Raw genomic sequence first — 6000 nt, forward strand, 5'->3', positions numbered from 1 at the left:
ATCTTAAGTTTAGAAAAATAACATGCATTAGCTCAAGTATCTATTATTACAAAACCATGGTCTTATTTATTTCTCTAAACACTAAAGAAAAAATCAACACATTAAAAAAAAGTCAAAAGCAGGCATGTAGAATGTTCCTAGACTGATTTAAGCTCTAATTTAAGAACCAAAATACATCATGTAGGGAAAACTGTGTGAAAGATGGCAGAAAACCATCACACAAAAGATGATAAAACACCTCTCTTTCCTAAACACTACAAAAATCAGACTACCATAAGATCTTCAGACTTTCCTGTCAGGAGACAGGAAGCCCCTAGCAAGGTCTTTCATCGCCACAATCGTATTTCCAGTAGAACGAACTTCAATGCAAAACCTATGAAAACCACTGATGGGTGGCTACTGGGATAATCACTCTTAGCCATCTTCTTCACACTGGAAAATAAACATCTGACATACATATTAAGACTAAGCAGTGGCCACCCATTCTCAGCAGTTTATTTTTTATCTTATTCTAGACATACAAAGAAACTATTTAAAAAGTCAAATTCTGGCAGCCAAAAAACTTCATTCAAAAAATATAAAAACTAATTCAAGTTTATCTCATGCCAACAATAAAAAATAACATCAGTATGTGAAGCAAAAAAATTATTAAAGGTTTTGTTTTGTTTTTTTTTTAAAGGCTGGGGAGAAGGCACAAAGAAGTTTGCAATCGTGAAGACCTGAGTTCAGATCCTTAGCCATGCAAAATGTGACTAAGGATGGGTGCAGCGGTGCACATTTTTAACTCCAGTGCTTTGGGGTGATAACAGACAGATCCTAGGAGCCAGCCAGTCTAGTCAAGATGGCAAGCAAGCCCCAGGTTCAGTGAGAGATCGTGACTCAAGCTGAGACGGAGAGCAACTGGAAGACACTGGACATAGACATCTGGTCTCCATACAAAGTCAGGAAACGCAGAGTACTGTACTTTACACGCATTCACTCAATTACTCCCTAGCACTATAGGTAGGTAATACTACAGTCATCATATACACATGATTAAAATGAGGCACCTGTCCAGGGTCAATCAGTAATGGTAGAAGGCAGGATTCTGACTGAAGTTGTCAAATGTTCAAATCAACTACAACATTCATTCAACAACTTTTACTAAGAGCTTATTAGGTACTAGGCACAGTTCTAAATACTGGCAATAAAATTACGAATAAATCTAGTAAGATCTCTAACTTGTAGTTAGGAAGAGTCAACAAGTCTAATGGAAAAAACTAACAAGTGAAAATGTATATGATAATAAATACAATGGAGAAAAAGAACAAAATCAAAAATAAAACAATTTAAAAAGCAAACAAAATAGTCAAACAATAGGAAGAGAGAGACCTGCTTCAGTTTCAGGGACGAGAAGGCCCCTGAAGTAGAGAGACAACAACTGATACCCCCCAGAGGAGGTGTCCAGTTAGCTGCCTAGGCAGCATCCTGAGGCCAAGTCGTGAAAAGTCAGGGATGTTGGCAGCGGTCAAATCATTTGGTGCCCTGAGGGTGGGGATAAGGACTTAGATTCAATTCTGTATGTAACTCAGAGCTTTTGGAGGATTTTAAGCAAGAAAAGATCAATCCAAGTTCTTTTTCAAAAGATCATTCTGATTCTTATGTGAGGAACAAGCGAAATAAGGCGCCAGCACCAATCCCACAATCCAAGGAGAGCAACACTCAAGCTTAAGACTTGAATCTGTGAGTAGTTTACAAGTAGATGAGATACTAAAAGAATCTGTGACTTGTCTCTAAAGACTTGAATTATCATACTCTCATATTGTGTTCAAAAGTTAAATTTGCAAAACATCCATTAACATCCACATTAAAGTTTCACTTGGCGCCATTATTTCTTGTAAAAGAAAAATACACAGTAGGTCTTTTTTTTTTTCATATTCTGTTTAACCTGCCCTGTGATTTATTTTGGTTTCTGTTTGAGGTGGAATCTCACTATGCAGTCCCTAACTGGTCTGAACCTCACTATGTAGACAAGATTGACCTCAAATTCTCAAGAGATCTGTCTCTGTCTCCCTAGTAGTGCTGGGATTAAAGGTGTGTGCCACCAAGCCTGGCTTTTCTGATTTACAATCCCTTACATCCTAACAAAGCAAAAAGAATCACACCAACAACCTTCAGATCTGCTCACTGGTAGACAACAGGTTAGTTTTCTTCTCCTGCTCTATCTCCAGCATAGCAGGCCCTGCTATGGTACACCGTGAAGAGCGTACCACAGGAAACACTGAGTACACAGTCTTGATAAGTGCCTTTCATTTAAGAACTAACTTACGAGTCAGCTACCCAAGCTGGAAAATAAGGTCTTCAAACTTAGAGTGTAAAATTTGCCCAAGGTCATACAAATGGCAGAAACACAACTCCAAACCCCTATCTAAATCCTTTGATTTTTTTCCATTTCAGAAGCCATTAAAGACTGTATGTATAATTTCAGTAAAGGCAGTAAAGACTTCAGTAAAGTATGTAGTCACTGGAACTTAGTAACAGTGACTGGTTGTTGAGAGAATTTTTTCTTATTTAGAATCTTAGTTTTCAAATGGGTTAAAAAGCAAATTAACTTTGAAAATTATTGTTTTTCTATTTGAGAGGACATAGAACTCAATCCTAAAAATGATTCCCATTATTTTAAAAAGTGAATGATCTTAAAAGTGATCCCCATATTTTAAAGCGACATACAATCATTATTTAGCATAAAAAGGAGTAAAGTTTCATGACAAGATACACGAATTGGTACTGACTGACCTCAAAGGACCTAAAAGACACAAACAAGAAATCACAGTAATTCAAGAAAAATGGCAAATAACTAGCCTAAGCAGGTAACAATGTGCGTTTTTATAGACTGTCCAGCTGGATGGAGAGCTTAAGGGAAGCTTCCAGCACAGGTACTGGGGGGGGGGGGGGGGGGGGGGGAGGAAGGGTATTCTAGCAGCATTTGCCTGAGCAAAGCCCTGCCAATGTGAGAAAGCAGACTCCTACGTTTTAAAGCCCATCGAGGGCAATGTCAGGCTGAACTAAGGTGCACTCCACAGGAACAAGGTTACAGCAGGTCTCAGTCTACCTAAAGGAGGAACTGGTATGTTAGGAAGACTAGAGAAGCCAGAGACCAGTCAGATATTTAAGAGTTGTTACACAGCCCTTAACAGTTTCAAATCCTTTCTCTGATGTGTTTCTATTTCTATCTATATGCCATTTCTACTCTATGCAAGGCCCGAGAAAAAACTGGAGTAAAATTCTAATTAGATTGTATCACCTGTCATGTTTTTTAAACAATTAAGGAACGCTGTTATAGGAAGGTCGGCGCTTTCCAAACCGGGGACAGGAAAGGAAGGAGCCTCCAAACACAGACAAGTGGCCCTCTCCATCGACCCCTCGGCTGTTATTTCAACGGCACATCCAAGAGTGTAGGGAGCGCCTGTGGGGACACACTTGGGACAGGTGTCCTGTAAACGAGGACGACAGATAAATAACAAGGAAACGGGGAGTGAGAAAAACACTGCCTCCGGCATGCCTGCAAGCAAGGGAGCGGGAGAAGCCAGGGTACCGGGGCCGAGCGGAGAGCCCAGGGCGGAGGACCGCGACGCCGCGCCCGGGCGCCCGTGCCACGTTCTGAGATCGCTGGGGGAGCGAACACTCAAACGCGCGAGTGAATGAATGGCCGGCGAGGCGCCGGCGCAGCAAAGAGTGAGTTGCGGTGCCGGCGGCTGGACCCGGGAAGCAGGGCCGTGGGCGCCCGGGGTCGCCTGGCGACGGAGCGCGGGAGGCAGCGCCGGGGTGGCCGCACCATGGCGGAAAGGGAACAAGAGGTCACGCGTTACATAACCCGGTGGCCCGAAGCGCAAGGGCGGCGCGACTGGCAGCAGGCAGCAGGCCTCGGAGCGGCGCCGCGGGCTCCGGGCCTCCGTCCCAGGCGCCTCAGGCCGCGCAGGCGGCAGCAGCTCGGCGCCCCTCCCCCACCCGCCGGCCCGGGGGTCGCTCACCTTCCGCGCCGCCCCAGGCCACCATGCCCGGGCCCAGCCGCTTCTTCGGGCCTCTCGCGGTAGCCGCCGCCGCCACACACTGCCCTCGCCGCGGCCGGGACAAACGTCGGAGAAGGCAGCCAGTCGCCGAGCCGCACCGCGCCGCGGCCCACGCTCCCGCAGTCACGGCGCCTGCCTCGCGCCTCCGCCGCGGCGGCTCCCGCCCCTCCCCCTCCGCCCCGCTAGCCAGCTACAGCGCGCGCCCGGCCGGCTTCCCCCTCCCGTCCCTGCCGCGGCCCGCTGCCCGGGATCCGCTCGCACTCACCGGGGGCGGCGCACGCGCGCTGCTCGCACCCGGCCCGAGGCGACCCCGGCCCCGCCCTCCTTTCGCGCCGGCGCCCGCAGGGGGCAGCGCCTCGGCGGCACGTGACTGTGTCGCGGGCTGGGCGGGCGGAAGGCGGCCCGGGACCCGCCGCATCACCACGCTGCCTCCGCCGCCTCCCGCCGGGGTCGCGGCGCCCTGGCCAGCTGGGTAATCCTGCTGCCGCTGCAGCGACGCGCAGCCCCGCCCCGCCCCGCCCGGGCTTCCCAGCCGCCGAGGGCGCGGGGGCCGGGACTAACCCCGTTTACGGCCGCTCGGGGTCTATGGAGGCGCCAAACGCGCCGCCGTACCGCACCGCCCCAGCGATTGATTTGCAGCGCCACCTAGCGGCAGCCGGGACGCACGCAAGCTGGCACTTGCTCCGTCTCTGAGCGGAGAACCGCGGCCCACGCCGTTGAGCGGGGATACGCACCGCGCCACGGGGTCGCTTGGTGGCAGCCAGCTCTGGCAGAGCCCAGAAACGACCCTACCTCATCTATTCACGACCGGTCCGGCATTCCCCCTGCGACCAGTAGCCTTTCCCATATGCAGCATACGGACCAGAAGAAAATCGCTTTTCCGTGTCGTATTAAAAAAACCCATGTACACATGACATGCATTTAACAATTCCATTTTCTAGCAAAAAACAATAAACATAAGGATCATTTGGCCCGCCTCTGCAGTGTCTGTTCAATGACAGAATGTATGGTTCTTCTGATAGTCTTTATTGTGGGAATGCTCAAACATGAAGCCAACCAACCTTGCCAAGGTTCAACACTTTCCGTTCCTCCACCTTAGACATCTGGAAAGACTTTGCAAGCACTTAGAAAACAATCAGCCTTAAAACTTGACTTTGCAAGCCTGAGGTTCGATTCCCAAAAAAGAAAGGAGATATTCAAATAAAATTGATCCCTCTCTCTCTCTCTCTCTCTCTCTCTCTCTCTCTCTCTCTCTCTCTCTCTCTCTCTCTCTCTCTCTCTCTCATCGAATTCCTAGCTGCAACACCAGCAGGTCGTGTACTAAAATGCCACACGAATAAAAACAAAACAATGAGACATGAAATTTTTTTAAAATTGTCTCTACATGGCAGTTATTTCACTAAGGAAAATGGCTAAACTTGGTTTTTGAAATTGAAAATGAACCTGTGAGCGCTGTAAGGAATGGACCATTGTATTTCAATTTCAGTTTCGTTCCTACTCTTCCATAATCAAAGATGACTTTTTCTGTATTTTCTCAAGCAAAAATAAATAAACTGACTGTCTCATTTTGCTTTCTATTGCTGTCACAAACATTTTGACCAAAAGCAACTTGGGGAGAAAAGGATTTATTTCTTACAACTCACAGTCCTGGACGGTGGGTTCCAGACGGGAACCTGGAGGCAGGAACTGAAGCAGAGACCACGGAGGAGCCCTGCTTACTTGACTAGAGCCCTGCTTACTTGACTAGCTCCTTAAGGCTGTCCTGTTCCTCTCTTATGTAACTGACCCCCCCCCCCGTGGCACCGCCCATAGTGGGCTGAACCCTCCCACATCAATTACCAATCAAGAAGATGTTCCACAGACTTGCCCACAGGTCTATCTGACAGAGGCATTTCTCAATCAAGGTTCCCTCTTCCCAGATGACCCTAGTTTCTGTCAAGGTGACCAGAAC

At 48.1% G+C, this 6000-nt stretch overlaps 1 protein-coding gene across 5 annotated transcripts in view; it reads right to left on the reverse strand.

Annotated features, from left to right (window-relative positions):
* Positions 1-5767, reverse strand: part of Rev1 (REV1 DNA directed polymerase) — a 70574-nt gene extending 64807 nt beyond the window's left edge. For 2 of the 5 annotated variants that reach the window (XM_038342783.1, XM_038342779.1), the window contains exon 1: positions 4011-4197. The gene's annotated coding sequence lies outside the window, so the exon portion shown is untranslated. Of the gene's footprint in view, positions 1-4010; positions 4198-4314; positions 4333-5685 lie in introns of those variants that run through there. The other 3 variants (XM_038342780.1, XM_038342781.1, XM_038342782.1) reach the window with 3 other exon arrangements.
* Between the last annotated feature and the right edge of the window lie 233 nt (positions 5768-6000).

Source organism: Arvicola amphibius, chromosome 9 (genome assembly GCF_903992535.2).
Source record: "Arvicola amphibius chromosome 9, mArvAmp1.2, whole genome shotgun sequence".
Lineage (NCBI taxonomy): Eukaryota > Metazoa > Chordata > Mammalia > Rodentia > Cricetidae > Arvicola > Arvicola amphibius.